Source organism: Pteropus vampyrus, unplaced genomic scaffold (genome assembly GCF_000151845.1).
Source record: "Pteropus vampyrus isolate Shadow unplaced genomic scaffold, Pvam_2.0 Scaffold290, whole genome shotgun sequence".
NCBI classification, from domain to species: Eukaryota; Metazoa; Chordata; class Mammalia; order Chiroptera; family Pteropodidae; genus Pteropus; species Pteropus vampyrus.
Genome location: NW_011889071.1, coordinates 1,058,029 through 1,077,804, shown reverse-complemented (window position 1 = coordinate 1,077,804; position 19,776 = coordinate 1,058,029). Strand labels below are relative to the sequence as shown.

General features: G+C 43.3%; 1 long non-coding RNA gene across 1 annotated transcript in view; it reads left to right on the top strand.

Moving 5' to 3' along the window:
* The window catches only part of LOC111729928, a 47,656-nt gene that overhangs the window by 10,210 nt on the left and 17,670 nt on the right, over window positions 1-19,776 (top strand). The window contains exon 2 of the long non-coding RNA XR_002776462.1: window positions 19,176-19,417. This is a non-coding gene — a long non-coding RNA (uncharacterized LOC111729928). The remainder of the gene's footprint in view (window positions 1-19,175; window positions 19,418-19,776) is intronic.

Below are 19,776 nucleotides of genomic sequence, written 5' to 3'. Positions count from 1 at the left end.
GCCTACTCTTTTTTCCTTCTGTTTAAGCAACCTAACCTAACAAACGTGGGATTCTGTTGTTGACTCTTAAGTATTTCAGGATTTTCAGGTTTGCTCAAGACAATAAGTGATCAATTTGTGATTCAGAGATTTCGTCCTTCTCACACTCAGTGTGATTTTGGCTAATACGTTTATACCTACAAAGATATCCACAGATGATGCGTTCCAGTCTCACATATATGGTTTTAATGTAGGACTTCAGTTTTCCTATTACGAGACTTGGGAAAATTACCCAGTATCTCTAGACCCCATTTTTCTCATTTGTAAAACGGAGCTGCTGATAAAATGGTAGTCACCTCATAAATCTGTTGTGACAATTTGGTGATCTGTGGAGAGCAGGTGTAGCTCAGCGCCTACCAAATACAAACCTAAGAACTGGAGATAAAGTGGCAGACAAGAATAGACACAGTTCTCGGCCTCACGGAGCTGGCGGTCTCATGGAGGAGGCTGACGGTCAAATCATCACACGAATGTAAAGAGGAGGGGGAGAAAGAAGGGGAAGAATGTGGTGTTTTTGTAGATCAAACTTGAAAGAGTTGATTGACTCAGGGTGATGAGAGAGGGCTTCTCTGGGCAGGTAGCTCTTGAGGCGGCATCTGCAGGGCGATGGAGAATTGATTCGGTGAAGCCCAGAAGATGACTTTCCAGCCAGAGGAACGACCCATCACAGGTTGGGAGGGTGGAGAGCAAGCCTGAGAGGCCAGAGCAGCAGAGCGGGCAGGGCGAGCTGAGGTGGGTACGATGCAGTGGGCGCGGTCCTCGGTATGAGCCTGTAGCAGTTTTAACTTTATCTGTTTGAAAAGAATAGTGGGAAGCTGCTGAAGGGCTTGCTTTTGAACGAGGTAGGGAGGAAGGGGCAGCATGAAGTAGCATGATCAGATCTGAATTTTGCGATCATCTTGGCTGTAGAAAATGGATACGAAGAGGGCCAGAGGGAATACAGGGTATTACGAGAGATGATGACAGCGTGGAGCAGGTGGACAATGGTACGGGGCAGAGAACTGGACAAGTTTGAGAGAGATTTGGGAGGGAAAATTTACAGAAGTTGGTGATGGATCGAGTATGGGGAGTCTAAAAGAACAAAGCGTTGAGGGTGACTTTTAGGTTTCTGACACCATTACACCATTCGCCATGATGGGCAACATCAGAAGAACAAAGTTTAGGGTAAAATTACATATTTTGGGAAGTTTGATTTTGAAGTTATTTTGAGATATTTAAGAGGATGCATTTAATATGCTAGAGCTCAGAATATACATATCAAACATGTATACACGCATGGACGTACATGTATGTTATCTGCGTATAGATGGCGGCTTTACACCTGTAAGATGGGCATACTAATCCTGCTTCGTAAGAGAAGTGAGAATCGAGTTGGAGATGATGTACAAAAAGCACCTACGGAGATGTAGATAACTGTGCCAGGCTAAGAGAGAGCCAGGAAAAGGTACTGGTCCAGCAGTGGGCGTGTAACACGGAAATGCCCGAGAAGACACTGTGCAGGGTGTCAGACCAGCAACGGCCTGCACGTGCTGTTAACATAGTCTGGCATATACCACGTTCGATCACTAGACTCTTGTCAGTAAGCTGCTTAACTCAGATGTTTTCTAGATGAGCAGTTACTGAGTCTCAGGCCTGGAAAATATTCAAGGGAAGTTTTCATGAAAATTCATGAACATTTATTGAGGGTCAATAGTCCAACGAGGTGAAGCCAGAAAAATTCCTGCAATAGAAAAGTAAGTTGACTGCAGAAAGAAGTAGGAAGACGTGTTGCCAGAGGAGTGAAGAGTCCAGAGACAGACGTGCAGGACAGTGGGATAAAGGAGGTGAACTTATCTTAGAATCGGTAACACTTGGGGAGTGCGAGGAGATGATATTGGATAAGTGAGGGGCCAAATGACGGAAAGCAAGGACCTGATGGGGACCCCCTGGAAGATTTTAGACAAGGAAATGACATGATTAGACCTGCTTTGAGATGGAAGGGTTCAGACCATCTCGTGGGCCAGGGAACGGAATCGAGGGGCCGGAGAGATGGGTATAGCCATGATGCTCTTGCATTGGAGCAGGGAAAAGATGAGAGCCGGATGCCCAGGAGGCGTTTGGAAGGTGGTCTGGGCCGGAGGTATCTGGATACACGTTTGGAGATTATCGGCTTATAGTGGGCAATTAAAATCAGAGTAAGTGAAATAAACTGAGGAGAACATGTAAAGTGAGAAGAGATGTAGAACTTGGAGCCCCGTGAAGCAGCAGCATTTAATGAGCAGGTGCAAGAAGAGGATGCTGGGACGGTGTCTCATCCAGCAAGGCTCATTCTCAGAAGTTCTGTTTTGTATCTAACGTAGATCTGTCATGCTGTAATCTAAGCCAATTTCTTCTTTTCACTCTCGGTCGAGCTAGAAAGCGGCTGTTCGTCATCTTGTCTGTAACCACCCTTCCCATGCCTGAATACTATTTTTAAGAAACCTGCTAGTCTTCTCTAACTTAGGCTAAATAATTTCTGGCTCTGACTTTTCCAGCCCTTTAATCATCTCCCTGGCTCCCCGTTGAGTCCCCTCTGCTTTCTCCACATCTCTTTTTAAGTTGTAGAGGCTGTCGCTGGACCTTGTACTTTCGAGATTCATTTTGAGGATCGTGGAAGAATTTTCTCAAATATCTTATGTGGTGACTTTATCCCAGTGCTGTGCTTGGATTTTCTCCGTGTTAAATACAAGATTTCTAGTAAACGGACTTCCTTTGGCCATTTACGCCTAACCAGCTAAGTTTTTGTATTTATTGTTAACATTAAATCTCAGCCGATGGTGGCGTTTCGAAGAGCTCATTCTCGATACCCTCATGTGATTGAGTGAAGTAAGTCGATCTGGGAAGGAGATGAGAGCTCTGTAGTCCTGTGCTTGCGCAGGAAGACGTAGACTGAGGGTATGTGGTTTTCATCTGCCCTTCCTCGCTGGAACTGTAAATGCAGATTAAACTGTGACGATGAAGGAACCTCCCAATTTCACTTACCTCCCATGCCTGTCTCCCTTACTCCACTGTGGGCTCCTTGAAGGAGGAGCACGATTCTGGTTATCTCTATACTCTCCGTTCATTTTTTTAACTCGAGGAAAACACATTTGATGCCTGCCTTAAATCAAGCGTGTAACAGGAAGGTCTGGACCAGGGTTGGCACTCCCAACCCATTGGTAATAGTTTAGTTATTGCCAAACTATGTGATTGGAAGGATTCTGAAGCAGAGTCCTGGATCATCAAAAAATGCTGTGGCAAATTGGAGTTGTTGGGCATTAGAACTATGAATGGCTATAGCCAATTGTCTGCCATGGACACGGGACATAGGAGAGGCAGCCCATATTAGCCATTAAAAAGAACAACAGGGCCTTAGATCAGGTAATAGCATTGTGCTAAAAACACCTTTGCTCAACAGGCAATTTTATTTTGAATTGTATTCTTGAAAGCTGATTATATCAACATCAGATAATTAATAATGACTGACAGCAGCAACCGCAAGAGGTATGTCTTCATTCCTGTACAGTGTCTTGGCCCCAGACTACTTTCTTTCCTATACAAAAGAAGACAGCATTTTGTTCAGTTTATGGATCATAGCAAAGACAACAGAAAACCTCAGAGGTCATGGCCCTCCTTAAAAAAATCTATCCACCCACTCATTTTGCACAATTGCACAAGATCTGTTTTTAGTAGCTCTTGGAAATTGAGTGCTAATCTGCGTGGTTGCCACACACGGCTCTGAAATGTCGTCACAAGAGTTCTTGGTTCTTTCTTTGAAGCTGCTCAGAAAACAGTTTTGATTTAATTTAAAAGTCAAAATATAAATAATACAAGGTTTAATTCAGCTGCCACTTTGAAAGTTCCACAAAAAAATCTTATGGTACAATTGTTAAATGTTACCTTGACAGCATATTGTCAAATTATTCATTAATAGACAAAGAGCCGGATCATTAAAAATTCATTGACATCTTTGCTAGACAGGTAGCGTTTGGTAAAAAAGCTAAACTAGGGTAAGACGAGCTGAAGAATTAGTATGTCGGGGGGATTGTCAAGCCCCTGGAATGTGAGAAATAGCCCCGAACGACTGTCAGTGCACTCGATTTTAGGTACTTTTGTTTGCTTCTGTTGTTCTGTGCTTCTTCACTTAACACGAGCCTCCATGTTTAGGCTGTGGAAAACACCCTCGACGATATATGAATTAATGACAAATCGAGTCGGTCGACCCACTCATGGTGGATGGGTACTACATCTGTATAGTTCACAATTAATGATGGGGACGAGCATTCTACAGTATAACTTCAGTGAGTCGAGAGAGAAAAAGTCTTACCCTACGTTCTTTCTGAGTTATTGGGCCATCGACGTAATTTGAACTGCCACTTGGTGTATAGCTACACCCCAAAGGCTTCTGCGGAGATGCTGACAGTCAGCTGCGTGTGTGTTCTAGGTGTCTCGGTACACCTCACCCTCAAGAAGTGGGGCTGATTGAAGTCATCACTTCCGTCAAGCCCACCCCTTTTCCTGTAATCCCTATTGCACTTGGTTTTGACGCTACACTTCACAACTGTCTTTAACTCTTCCATTTTCTGCATTTCCCACATTCAGTCAATCACCAAGTCTTACCGAGTCTGCCTCCGAATGTGTTCGCGAGCCCTCTGCCTGCTCTCCACCTCTGCTGCTGCTGCGCTAGTCCAGGCCCTCGTCCCCCCTCGTCCTCGTCCTGCCGTCTCCTCTTAACTGGTCTCCCGGTCTCTGGTCCGGCCCTGTCCATATCTTACCATCCTGTCTCCCTATTTAAAAAGTTCAGTGCGTCCTCATTGCTTGTAAGATGAAGTTCAAGTCCCTTAAGGTGAAATTCAAGATGTGTGGCCTTGCCCGCATCTAACTTTCTATTTTAATCTCTCATCGTCGCCCTCCACGTCTTATCATTCACTTTGTCTTATCATTCGCTTTGCTCTCTATAGAAACAGCGCCCTAGAGAGCAAAGTGAATGATGAGACGCGTGTCTCTGTCTGGGACACACTCTCCCTTTTTATCTTCTTCCTCATCACTTGGTTCATTCCTAATATTTTAATAATACCTACCTCAATTACCATCTCTTCCTGGAATTCTTTTCTACCTACGCATGTGCGCGCGCGCACGCACACACACACACACACCCTGTACCTTTATCAATCCAGGACCCACGCCTGTCCTCGCCCTCACCACAGGGCATCGACATGCCTCCTCATGGACTTGTCTGCACCACCATGCTGTGAGCTCTCTAAAGGGACATCACGGCACATTACCCTTTGTATCCACAGCATCCTAGCATAGTGCCTTACACTGGCAATCTTTCTATAGATAGATGTTGATTGAAAAAAGTGGCAGTATATCGTTATTAGTGCATATAGTAGAACACAGAAGCTGATCACCAAAATTCCGAACAGGGTTCCAATTTCTCACTTGTGGTCTTGGAGTCTCGGCCTCCCTTTGCCTAGCAATGTGCCAAGTAATTTCCCTGTTTATTCCCCCAGGTTAATTACTTATTTTCCCTGCTCACGTCTTCTGATTGTGCGTGTTTATTAAATTGTCTACATATGTACTCGTACAAGGATTTCATTTAAAAACCTTTAATATTACAAGACAACTACAATTTTAACCAGGTTTGAAACCTTTATTGATAGTTTTGTTTTTAAAAAGGAAATCATGGAAATGCTTCTTTGCTTCTTTTGGAGTACTGATGAATGTTAACGAGTCATTCTTTGAACATTTTGCTCATTTTGCATTCTATTTTTATAAGAAAACAGGTTCTTCACATTTTGCTCACTGAAAATTATGCAAGCATATGACCATGACTAAAACACTGATCTGCCCCATCTTTGGTTGATTCATGGGAATGCTGGATCAATGCTTGTTCCCTTGGAGATTTCAGTGAGAAGGTACTAGGAAGTCAGAGGGACCACAGTCACTCAGTTTGTGAACTTTACTTTTTATGGCTAAGGGACAATCTGAGTAAAAGGCGCCTCTTTCTTGAACTCACATGAAACAAGAAGATGATCTGTCTTCTTAAATACTATCTTCTTAAATACAGTGTTTTTAACACTCATTCTCTTTCAGTTCGATAAAGTAAAAAATCTTTGGAGAGTCAAGAATTTCACATAGGTTTATGTTTCTTTAACTTTTACAGTTCAATTAATAGTTTCATGAGTATCGTACACTCTTAACAGATTTGTATGGATGAGTAAACAAAGCAACCAATCAATGATGTGAGAGGGATGATGTCCTTTAAATTTTCTGTATAATATTTTAAATACGTTACGGTGGACATCTATGGTTTTGCTACCAAGCAATCCTTCTGGTGGGGTGGCCTCTCCCTTGATCCCTCACAGAGCTGTAGGATTCCCATGTGACACTTGCTGGCTGGCCATAGTGGCAGGTACTTGAAACCAGCGGGGCCAGTGAATCTCAGACTTTTTGAACTTTTGATCCAGAAAATAAGGTCAATTGCTTCCTAACGGTTGAGATTATAAGATGTAGAGTCAGGATGGTGCTGGTGGCAGCTTAGTGGCTTAAAGTGTAGGCTCTGAGCTTGAAGAGGTTTCCCCTGGCCAAAGACACGACGATTCGAGCATTAATAAAAATAAACGCAGCAGATTGAAATAATCAAATATGTTAGGATCTATGAGTTCATAATGATACCAAAAAATATTAACTGGTTGCTTTTGCTAGGGAACCAACTCACTATTTTGAACAACAGTTAATAAAGAAAAGCGCCTTCCTTGAATTTACTGCGTACTGGGGGAGCTACATAGTCAATGAAGAAAAATCTTCTGAAAGAACCGTTCCATCTAATAAACCAAGAAGACATGGTAGACTAGATTACACTCTTCTGCAGACCCCTAACGGGCTCTGCGATATATGACATCCGCTGGCCGCACAGGGTGACCGAGCACTTGAAATGCGGCCAGTCCAAATGAAATGTGTTATAGGCAGTGGTGTGCTGGGAAATAGCTAATAACTGGCTGTCTGAGAAGGAGAAAAATCTTATGAAACAACTGGAAATTTTAATGTTGATGAATATTTGATGATATTAAGAATTATGGTTTAAGAATTACGGTTTATTGTTAGGTCTATAGTGGTGTTGCCATTATGTTAAAAATTCTCTTTTAAACATAATGCCCTAAAAAACTTATGGCCGAAATGAAATTGTGTATAGAGTTTGCTTCAAAATAATCTAGTGCCGGTGGGGAGCGATTGATGGGGGGTATATATGAAACCAAGTGAGTGTAAGCGGGTCGTTATAGCTAGATGATTAGTCCATGCATGGGATTAATAGTATTAGTCTCTCAGCTTTGGAGTATCTTTAAAAAACATCCCATCGTAAAAAGCCGAGCGTGGGCTCTGGCAGTAGCCTGCTCGGCTTCCAATCTTGGCTCTGCCTCCCTTTAACCTTATGACCCCAAACAAGTTACTGTTCCTCAGTTTCCTCATTCAGAAAATGGAAATGTTAGCTGTATCTACTTCAGAAGTTATGAAAATAACAGTAATTAATATATAAGGAGGGAGGGGAAGTAGACGTGTAAAGGAACAGAGACTTGAGACTCTGGGGACATCTGTGACTCAAGTCTTTGGGTCCAGTTCCCCGAGATCCATACGGATCTCTTCAGGTCTCCTAAAACACTCCCGAATCCCCCCATCGGTCCCCTTTACGCTTACACAGGTTCAAATTCTGTCTGTGTCACATGCAACTAATAGATAAACATATACTTTCAATCGAATATCCTGTGAGATTCGGAGTTCATCGTGTGGGTGCTGGGAGCAGCCAGTCTTTTCTAGAGTTACTACTTAGCCTGTCGGGGTACAGAGTTCAGCTTAGAACTTAGAAGCCTTCCTTCTTTTCATTGATTGGTTGATTAGCCATTAATCTCAAAAAGATTAAAGTTAACTTGACTGCTCTATGATTTCATTGCAATTGAAAGATTTAAGGTGACTCTTCTCAGCTTCTCTTTTATTATTAATTTTCTCAGCCAGGGCGTGTGGCAGGAGGGGAGATAGCCAGATGGCCATTCAGTGAACAGGACTGAACCCTAAACTATCAATCACATAGGCTTAACTTCTGTTTGGTTCACCACTAAACAGGTATGTGATCATCAGTAAACACTTTCGCCCCCTTTGAAAAGCCGTGGATGTCACAGGGTTATTGTTCATGTCTTCATTTATGAATTCACACGTAAGTTTTTTGTTGTGGATTTAGTCCTCCCCAGGCTCTGCCTTAGGTACTGGGCATTCACCAGAACAAGATGGGTGTGGTCTCTGTGCTTATGGATCTAGCAGGTGAAGGACAGAAACACCAAGTAAACTGAATGAGGAGAGAGAAGGGAATGGTGTGAGGTGCTGTTGGAGGCGGGCAGGGGCCAGATCTATAGGGCCTTTGAGCCCATAAGGAGAGTTAGGGATATTATTCTAAGGCTCATGGGGCAGCAGAGGGTTTTAAACCAGGGAGTGACATAATCCAATTTAAATTGTTCTAGGTGGCGTGGATAATGGAATAAAATAAAAGCCATTGGTGGTAACGCATGAGAGCAATGGTGAAGGCCTGGACGCAGGCACGGCAGTATGGGAGGAGGGAGATGGATACATACTTAAGACATATTTTAGAGGAAGAAATTATGAAGTGCTATAGAATAATGACTTGAACAAACTTCATAAACTACAAAATACTGCGCGTACTCCGAGTTTTACGGTCGGCTCTCTGAGCCCATCGAACCGAGGCTGAGAGGGCCGCATCGAGTCCCTCTGCTGCCGCTGGGACGTCGTGGCATCTGGTCCTTGTACGTGCTCTGCATCACCTGTCTTATCCAATTAAATCGGCTCATACATTCTCAATATAAAATTCATGGATTCGAGAAATATTCATTAAACTAAAAATATCGAGCTCTTAGCATAAATCTGTGTAGGTAGCAGATTTGAATATAAATTGATCCAAAACATAATTCACATATTATTTTCATTCAAAGATATACTTGCTCTGTAAACGGTTTTTTAAATACAAAAGACATTCCTTTATCAACCAGGAGAATTACGTGTTGGCATAAGCAAAGTATGTTGATGGAAAATAACAGAGCAGACTCATAATTTGCACCGGAAATTAAGGTTGCAGAGACTCAGAATATTTTTATGTCTAAATAAATAATGACAAATTAACTGAGTAAAGAAAATCAAGAATAACCATTGCACAGAAATGTCTTCGACTTTAGAATCTTTCTTTTACTCATAAAATGTGGTACAGGAAATTCATCTTAGTGAATTTTCCTACACTTTTGTGAACCCAAATAAGCTTCTATACAAACAGGTCCACCTACTCACAAAAACAAAACTCGAAAAAATAAAGAAAGAAAAATCCTCCCTTCTTTTGCTCTGATTTAACCTTCGGACTAATTCTTTGAGTAGGTTCTGAGTTTCAGATAGAGCCAATCACTCCCAAATAATGACAAGCTCTCCTCTATCCGCTTACTTCCAATCTTCGCCTTTTTTCAAAGTAAACGGATTAAGATTTTTATTGTTGAGATTTTCTCCAAACTAGGTTTGATAGATTATCATCAATTTAAAAAAAAAAAATCCCACAAACACAGCCCTCCTTAGCTTTCTGCTCACCCCCGCCACACACCTCCCCCCCCCCCAAACCCCTTTGTTTCCTGCAAGAAGATCCTATGACTCATTTTTTTTGAATGCAGGCAGTAGTCTAGTACCTTCCTTTAATCACATGGTTGCGAAGTTTTTTCCCTGGTGGAGAAGTTTTCATAAATGTTTGCCTAATGTTATTAAGTCCAGGTTTATCTTTAAATTTTTTAATACGGAAAGAGTTAATCATTTGATTCTTCTCCTTCTGGCACTTCTCGTACAGGGCAGGCCAAGGCAGGAGTTTGGCGGGCTCGCGGTTCTAAGCGTCTGGATGGTGCCTGGGTGCTTCGTGCCCACAGCTGTGGCTCGGACTTCTGCGTTTCCTCTGTACCCTTTGCCACTGCTGACCAGCTCGATCGCCTCCCCCTCAAAAGAAAGTGACCTAAGTCTTCTAACAGGTCTGTGCGTGCCATTCATGATCAGAGCCTGCCATCAAGGCACTTTCTTTCTTCCAAAGGTACAGACAGACTCTTATTTTATTTTGATAGGCTTTATTTTATTTCTGATTACAACTCGGAATATTCGGCTCCTTGAATTGTACCTCCTTTTTTTTCCCTCCTCTTTCTTGACTGTTTGGTCAAGCGTATGTTCTCTATTTCTGAGTGTTTCCTGAACGTTGGTGTCTATAGGCTACATAAGTTCATTGTCTCATCAAAATTGAAAACCAGTTATGGTAGATACTGATCCGTGTTCTCTGATCTGCAACGTAAAGTCACATGTACACACACGTGCACACACACACACACACACACACACACACACACACACACGCACACACACACCCCTATAAAGTATATACATACATTCCTTGAACGTGCAAGTTTTTCATTTATTCCCGACTCCCTTCCTCCATCTCTTCTGACCAGATCTCAAGTGGACCCCAGCTATCGGTAGAGAAACCTTTTCTTACAGGAGGAGACACCTCTACCTTCCGACAAAAATGGTTTTCTAGGGTTGGGTCCTGAACTAAGTCCCTAGCTCTCCACGCCCTTCTGCTCGGCTGTGGTGCCGGAACTTTCACCGGCAGCAGGAGGCCCCGGGGACTTTGGGATCTAGAGAGGCAGCCAGTGCAGCAGAAGCGGCCGGGAAGCTGGGTCTCGGGTCCTGGGTCCCTTCCGGTCTGAGCTGGAGACCCTCGAGAGGTCACTTGCTTCTCGTGCCTTCTGTCCCTTTCTGTTAAATAGGACACATACCTTACAGGTTCAGATGGATATGAACGTGTTTTATTTTATTTTATAAAGGATATACTAATGTTAATTGTTTACATCATTGAAAAGCGAAGGCAGATGTTGTAAACAAACGAACGAATAAAAGTAGGAATTTAAATAATTGAACTTTGGAGGCCCTGGTCCAAAAATACCTCATCCTAGCCTGAATTCCCTCCTTTCTGTAGTTAAAAGGCCTTACGTTCTTCCTCCAAAAAGCAAACGTTTGAAATAGTACATATTCCCTGTCTTGTTAAAGAAGAGCTCTGAAAATATTCAGGATCCATTCGTCATTCACATATGGGTGTTCGGTTAGAATGTTTTAGTGGGAAGTTACGATAACTACACTGAGGGCCTCTGGAATGCAGCCTGTTCAACAGCGAGATGCCCGGCAGCCTGAAAAAGGTTCGCATCTAGAAACCTACCAGCTTCTGCAGAAAACTGGTTTTGAACGGAGCGGAATCATTTGTAGTTATAGAATTCTTGGAAGGAGACGGGCTCTAAACGTATAATCGAGGTATGTAGATAAAAACATTTAAATAGATTTGAGACTTTTTAGACAGAACTGTAGAATTGTATCACCATGTGCAGACATCCTGGAAATCTTTTCCCATAGTCCTGAGATCAGCTATTCACTTTCGGATATAATAGAGCTTCCTTAAATATATCCTAAGAAGAATCTCATCTATAATAAATCACACCTACGTGGGGACAAAAAGTTCTGCAAAACATTTATGATGCCGTAGCCAGGTCCATGGTTTATCAACTCCCTTTGTGATATTCGGAATCTCTTATGCTCACAATTTAAAAAGTAAAATGGCAGGTTGGGGCGAAATAATTTCCAAAGTTCAGCAAGTACTTGAACTTTTTTCAATCGGAATAGATATAGTTTAGAATTTCTTCTATAGTAATTTTGCTCAGATAACCGATATGAATAGTGATTTATTTATTACTAAATCATTCTAGCTAACTCATTTCTTTTAGACACTAGCTTACGACTGCAACCCCACTAAAGCTAACATTTCAGAACGGCATCAACTTATTTTTCCTTCTCAGGCAAGTCACTCATATTATGGCGACTATCATTTATGGTCCAAAGCAGGACACTCTCCTCTGGAAAAATGGTAGACCAGATGACGTATCCGGAGAGCAGCATGAAACCAGACTCTGGGAAGTAACTGCCGTGGTGGGGGGGTCACGCTGCATCATGGCTGCCCACACTCCCCTGGGCACAGCATGGCCTGCAGCAGAGGCAAGAACGTGTCTTAGAACAGACGCATCACCCACCAGCTCTTTAAACTAGAAAACTAGGATGCGTAGGCCTCCTTCCAGCCAGTTCCCAAGTCTCAATATCTTCACTTCCCAAGTCCATCCACTTGCGCCCACTCCGCAATCGCTGTCGTAGTTCAGGTCATCATTATCGAGCACGGGCCAATCGCCACAGCTTCCTGCTGGCTTCCCATTTTTTCCTCCGACCCCTCCAATCCACTCTTCATGCTGATGCCTAATCTTTATCACCGATTGCTGGGTCCCCGCTGTCCTCGTGTGGGTCTTAGGCTTGCCCTGCGAGGCTGCCGGTTGGACATGTCGCTAGCCACCCGCCCGGCTCAGTCACCCCGGCCCACTCTACTCCTCACTCTTCAGCATACCCGCTTCGTGCGGTTCCTGGGAGACACCTCCCTTTCACTGTATTTCACATAAATGCTTCCTCCTCCTTGCTCCCCGTTCTAGCCCGACCACCCCACTCCTGTGCCTGAAATGCCAGTCTTCATTATTTAGAAAGGACTCCCTGCAGGAAACCTACCTCTCCAGAGGCCCCAAGCCCTTCCTGTGTGTAGCCCAGTAATCTCTACTTCCCTGTCAGAGCACTTAACAAACTATGGGTCGCTTCTTTGTGTGAAATCCCACTGGAGTGTGATCTCAGCGAGGGCCTGCACTTCAAACGGTCCTGGCCTTGACCTCCAGCAACCTCTTTTGCATAATAATTCAAGAAAACCTCCTTGCTTTCATGAATGCCAGCCTGACTTTGTGGAAATTTCTCATCCCCAGCCTCCAGTCCCATTTTTATCTCCTTTTGCAGATCACAGTAAATAGCTAATCGTCCTCTCCTTCGCTCCCCCTGCTCCAGGGCTGCCCCTCCAGTGGAAGTGAATCCCATGTCCCTCGTAAGTGCCCCAGGGCAAGCAGCATATGGAAAGGAAAACTGGCTTAGTGCCATAAAAAATACAAAGTCAGCAGATTTTTCTTTCCTCCTAAATTTAACCCGATGGAAAAAAGTGCTTACATCACCAAAGCCTAGAGACCCCAGGGAAATCACTGACAGCTGATTTCTCAGTCTCTCCTCTGAGGACGGCTGTAGAAGGCACATGCCTCCAGTTACCTAGACCTGGATTCACTGCTGGGTGAAGGTGCTTAAAAATCGTCCACTACTCTGCAGATATTCATTGAGGTATGTGTACGATCACTGTGTTCTTATTTCAGATTTGAGACTGTCCTTCCAACACAGAAGGACATAGAAACATAGCCTCCTCCTCATTTGGGAGATTACCTCGTGGGCACAAAAATTCAGCTCATGTGAAAATAAACAATGAGAATAAATTTAGAGAAAACAGTGCAGTGATCTTGCGGCGCTACAGGGTGAGGACAGCCACTTCCGTCTCTGGCTTCAGTGCATCTGCTTCCTCAAGCTGTCTCAGGCCAGACCCCGCTGAAAATTTCATGGCTGGGGCAATAACCAACCGGACGAAATGTTGCCATTTGGAACCAGCGTTCCCAGAATGAAAGAGAAAAAAATTTGCCCTTCGGATTCTAATTTTAATAGCCCTTTTTTTTTCTCTGTGGCTTTCCGTTCGAGGTTGGTTGAGAAGGTCCAAGCTCCCATCAGTATACAACCAACTAGATCTATTAGAATAAACTGTTCGTATTTTAGGAAAATGTTCAGTATGCCAGTGTTCTCTCTGTATTCTCAAAGATAAATATTTTCATAAATCTTCCTGGAGGAGCTGAGAAACACAGTGCAGTGCTTATTTGCACGCAGCACAAGTTAGCACTGTGTTAAGTAATTCGGATGGACAGCAGCCTAGGCTCTCCACTTCCTGCCGTGATTACAAGGGAATCCCATGCTTCTAGCATCCCATGCCCATGCCGGATGGCCTGGCTTTGCCTCCTCCTGTAACCCACCGTACTCCTCGCCCGCACGCCCCATGTGCCCTGGCCTCCTTTCAGGTCCTCAGACACCTGAAATCCTTTCTGTGCTGGGCCCTCGCATGCCGATCCCTGTCTGGAATGCTAGTCCCTCACCCCTTTCCATGCTGGCTGTTTCTTAGACCTTAGATCTCAGTCTGAAAGTCACTTTCCAGGAAAAGCTTTGTTTGAATACCTGTTTCCTTCTCTCCTATTGTTTTCAAACCTAGCTCCCAGTTTTTTTCTTTCCTAAGGCTTACTCAATTTGTCATTATTTGTTTGTTTGTTGTCTTTCCTACTAGACTGTAAACACCTGAGGGTAGGAGCCACCTCTAACTTATTCACTATTGAACCCACTGTCTGTACGGGGCCGGGCACTTACTAGTGTCTGAACATATTATATATTTGTTGAGTAAATGTATGACTATGTGGACTGAGAAAGTATATAATGACATTGGTTCTATGAGTTAAGTATTGCTTTAAATGGATTTATATTTTATTAATCTCAAATATCAACATACTTTTAAAATATTAATATAGCATAATTATTGAATTACATATACGTAGATATCCAGACCACAGTACTTGATTAAAGATCAGTTTAAATAGTTTCGAGAAACTCAACTTCTCTAAGGATAGATGGCCACTAGAATAGATGTAGAAGGCGTAGAAGGCTTAGAAGTCGTGCTAAAATCTTGCTTGTGCTGTGACACACTCTAGAAACTGCCTTTTCATTCCTTCATTCATTTTTAAGAGATCCTTGGTAAAAACATTTTCTTCCTGAGATTTTTCTTTTTAAGCATAAGCAATCTACTGTCTTCTGTCTTCAAAAATTCCAGTAAATTCAGAGTTAGCTGGTTCTTATTAATTGAGGTTTTCTTGCCCCAAGCGATCCCTGAAGTCTAACCTTTGCTTTTCTCTAATTTAATTTTCTTATGCAAATGCCTTATTTATTGAGTTAACCTTTATTTAACTCCTACTAGATGCTACGGGGACCAGGTGAGCTCCCTTTAGTAGTCCATGGCCCAGTGGGAAACGGGCATAAACAGTTGTAGCTCAGTGTAGTCCAGTGAGGGAGTTGCCCCCTTCCCCGCCAGGAACCGCCTCACCCCACCCAAGGGCCTGGTGGGCGGTTCCTACAGGAGCTGGATCTTGCGGGCTGCGCAGAACCGCGGTGGGAGAAGTGGGGGCCAGGGGCGCAGCGTGCGCAGGGACACTGAGCCGGAAGCGCCCCACGGCGTCCGGGAACCCGAGCAGCTCAGGGGCCTGCAGCTTGAACTTGGAGGTTGGAAGGGTTTGGTTGGCGCTCCAGCGCGGGCAGGGCTGGACGCGGGAAGGGGCGCGCATACCTTGTCAGAGCGCTTGGACTTCACGCTCCCGGCCATGGGGGCCCAGCAAGGGGCTCTGTGGGAATCGTGTTAATAGTTAATCTCTAAGAACATGTGAATTGAAAAATTTTATGTAAATTACTTTCCATTTTTACACTACGAGCAGTTGGGAGAGACATATCATAAACAAAGACTTCAAAGGACTTGCGATCTGGCACGCCTTTAATTGTGTTTATTCCAGACACTTTCCACATCAAAATGGGCATTTACGATGAAGAAACTCGCTGTTGTCCATCTTTCGTCCTGATGTTTGTTTAATAGAAAGACTCAAAAATCATCCAATTATTCTTGGAAAATGTGCATGAATGTGTGGTATTTGGAACTCTATTTTAGAACCCAAATGTCATAGACATCTGGACACAAAAATTATGCAAGAGAGACCTTTAGAAATGTGTTACTAATTATTGGCTCTTCCTCGCAACGGCACAACCGAGCCTTTGTTACAGGCGCCTTGTGCAGTGCTGCTGTAGACTGCGGCTTTTTTCAAGTTATGGTTTATTTTTCTTAAGATATTCTCTATAAGTAGCATCACAAAGCACTTCATAGAGTCAATAACAAAGCTAGTGAGCATCAGCTATAAATTGTGTTCGCAGTGACAAATGAACCAAACGATAGCTTAGAAAAAAAATCGCATAAGGAAGAAAGAGGAGAAATATGATCAAGTTAGCTGAAGAATTGGGGAAAATTGAGGGCAACGAGCTATAATGGTGAGGCCATGTGTAAATCAGACTTAGGAGAACTAGATTCTAGTACTAGTCTTATAATTTCCCAAATATGTGTTTTAATCCCTAATGTGCTCTAATTTTTATTTATAACATGAAAATTGTACTTTATGATATTTAAGTTCTCCTTCTCTTCTAAAATACAGTTTTAACAGTTGAACGTCTCATGCGTTCAACCATTATCAGCTACCCTGCGCCAGGAAAGATGCTCAGCAGTAGTGCCTGGGAACGAGGCAAGATCCTTGTTGAGCTTAAACTCTAGTGGGAAGGGAAGGAAAACAGAGAGACAGCTATAAATAAAATAATTACCGTTAGTAGCAAGTACTATGAAGGAAATAAGTTGGGATCATGTTCCAGAGAGGGACTGGGTGGGTCACAGTCACAGGGATGGGCAGCGAATGGCTGAGACCTGAAGAAAGAATCAGATTTGTGAAGTCCAGGAGTCAGGCGTTGCTGATGGAAGGTACAGTGCCAAAGACCTGGGCCGGGGCCGCACTAGACGTCCTCGAGAAACACAGAGAGGCCAGTGGGATTGGAATATAGAAATGACTGGAAGAAGGACAAGAGAAGAGGTGAGCTAGGCCATGTAGGTTCTCATGGGCCGTGCTAAGGAGTCTGAATTTTATTTTGAGTGCAGCGGTCAGCACTTGGAGGAATTTCAGCTGGAACGTGACACAATCTAATTTATTTAAAAATATCACTTTGATTGTTGCGTTGAGGCTCGATTGCAGATGGCAGAGTTAAAGCGAAGAAACCAATTCCAGAAACTACTGTAAAATGCCAGATAAGAGATAGTGGTAACTTGGCCTAAGACAGGGAGGGGATCTAAGTCCTTGTATTTAAATGTGATGCTTTAGAAGCTGACTCAGATTTAAGTCATAAATCCAGTAACCCTGTCTTAAATTCAATGAAAAATAAAGGAGGTCAGCTAGGATGTGAGTAATACTGAATAAATTTCATTTGCCCTGAAAATTTTTGTACTGAATTTGAGACCAGGCATATTTGGGGATTTTCACTCAGGGTTGCAAATCAGTTAGAAACAGTAGTGTATTTAGAAAAAAAGACATCAGTTATCTTTAGGATAGCTTGATGACTTAGCAAGGATTTCTAATAGATATCGCTATCTAGTTCTATTAAAAAAATATGAATCTATTCAGCGGTCTGTTTTGTGATGCATGAGAGTAGACATTTTCAGAGGATGGTCTTACTTTGAACAATTCTGCCAAACCATTTCGGTGCAATTAAACAATTAGAACTATCTTTGAAAAATATAAAACATATCTATTTCTACTCCTTTTTCATTACATTTTTAAAGTAATACCGAAAAATACACTGGCCAATAACAGTAGAAAATCAAGACATGTTTTTTAAAAGTATAGTTGACATATAACATTATATAAGTTTCAGGTGTACAATATAATGATTTGACATTTATATATCTTACCATGTGATCATCTCTCTAAATCACCTGTAAACTTATCACAATATTATTGACTATATTCCCTTTCATCGTTTTCACCCACCCCACCCCAAAGTTACTCTTTATTACAGTTTACAGAAAAAATTGACAAATCTCTAATTTTCTCAGGCATATTTGATTAAAACTCCTTCGTCTTAGGATCTGTTATACCTCTGGTGAGCTTTTTTCCCAGGCAGGGCCAAGTACCAATTCTTCGCCTCATCTAAAAGTCACCTTTTCCTCACTACTCAAATAGCCCTTGGAATCTTCCATGTTTTTCTATGAAGTTTTCCTGGGCTTCCAGAGAGCGGAAACCGCCTACAGGAGGTCACTCGGTGTGGCCCCGAGGTCATCTGTGGCTGCACCCCCTGTGCGGTGGGCTGGCATGCAGAGGGTCAGGCTAGTTCTTGTACCGGTGCTGCCACCAGTGCACGAGCAAGTCGTCTCTGTTTTCTGTGTCTCTGTCTCGTCATCTAGCTGGAAGGTGGATGCGTGTGTGTTGTGTGTGCGTGGCGGGGGAGGGATGGTGGCGAGGGGTGTATAAGACCCACCTCATCTTCTCTGCCGAGTAAGATCAAGTGCGATGATGCACCCGAAAACTCTCTGGATGAATACAAAGCACTGTAGTTTTGAAACAATGCTTTGTGGAGCTCTCACGATGTCCAGGCACTGTGCTCAGTGCTTTATAAGATTTACATCACTTAATCAACAAACAAGAAGGTATTACTAACCCCATTTTACAGAAGAGGAAACAGAGGCTTAGATCAGTTAAATGCCAAAGGTCCAAAGGACGCGGTCACATGACTAGTCACAAGGCAAGTTAGTGGTGAGCCGGGCCAGGGTCCCAGCCCATCTGGCTCCGGTACCCACCTCCTCAGCCCTGGAACGCGCTCCCGCCTGTCCGTACGTGTAAGTCAGCGTTACCCATCTCGTTTATTTTTACGAATCCTAAAGACACTTATCCATAATACAGATATTCTAATTTACTAATTTTCTAGCAACTCACTCAACTTACTTTGCTGTTCATATACTACACATCAGTATGTTCTGTGAAACTGTAACCTTCTTAAAGATAAGTATAAGCTGTCTTCCCGAGCATTTTACGACGTGAGGAGGAGGAATCAGGAATCGAGGTTGGAAGGGACTATGAGTAAATGCATTGAAAAAGGACCCGCGAAGTAAATGACCCTCACAGAGTCACCGAGAGCTTTATCGAACATTTCTCAGTGGCCGGTTTTAGTATAGTTAGCACCGAACTATGCTAATACTGTGTAAAGGTCATTTTAAAATTTGCGTGTGGGTAGAAAAAGTTGTGAGTCACATACTGAAAGAGGCTTAGTTTTTTTGTGTGTATTATATAAATAATTAGAATCATATTTGAGAAGAGTGCCCAAAATGCAGCAACCAGGATTAAAACCTTAAATAAATAACACATTGAATAATCTCTTTCTTCCTAGGAGCTGACATTGGTATTTATCTGTACAGTAGATCAAGACCATGTGTTTTTGTCCCTATTATACAGGCGTGAAAGGTAATGCAGAAGACGCACGACCTGTGCCCTTCAAGGCCATGAACACTCGTGGCCAACCTCGGACGAGAAGTCAGGCAGCTCGGGAATGAAGCTAACAAAATAAGCAAAGTCAGCTCATAAGCCACACAGAAACTTCCGTGCACACTCTCTCCCGAGCCTCTAGGCCACAGAACTCCTGGGAGGAAGGGGACGTGAACGGGGAACCTCTCCCTCCGGCCGCCGGCAGTGGCCAGGTACGACTTCTGCGGGTCACCTCCATCCTCTGCCTTTGAGTGGTGGCGGAATGGGACGTGTCATGAAGGGTCAGTATGAGAAAAATCTGCGTGTTTAACTTCACCGCTTCCTTTTCAGAAGATTGTCTTGGTGCCGTGGTGGTCGAGACCATCGTGAGTTAAATACAGTCAGCATCTAGGGAGCTTCCGGTGGGTTCTTCCGGAATGATATTCTCTGAGAATAAAGCCAGATTGTGTGAAAATATGGAGGATGAGACCTGACCTCTGCAGCTGAGACAGATTGTAACTGGAGGGCTCACAGACAGTGGCCGTTGAGCTCCCCTCTGGGTGACGGTTCTCTGGTCCACCTCTCTGTCAGG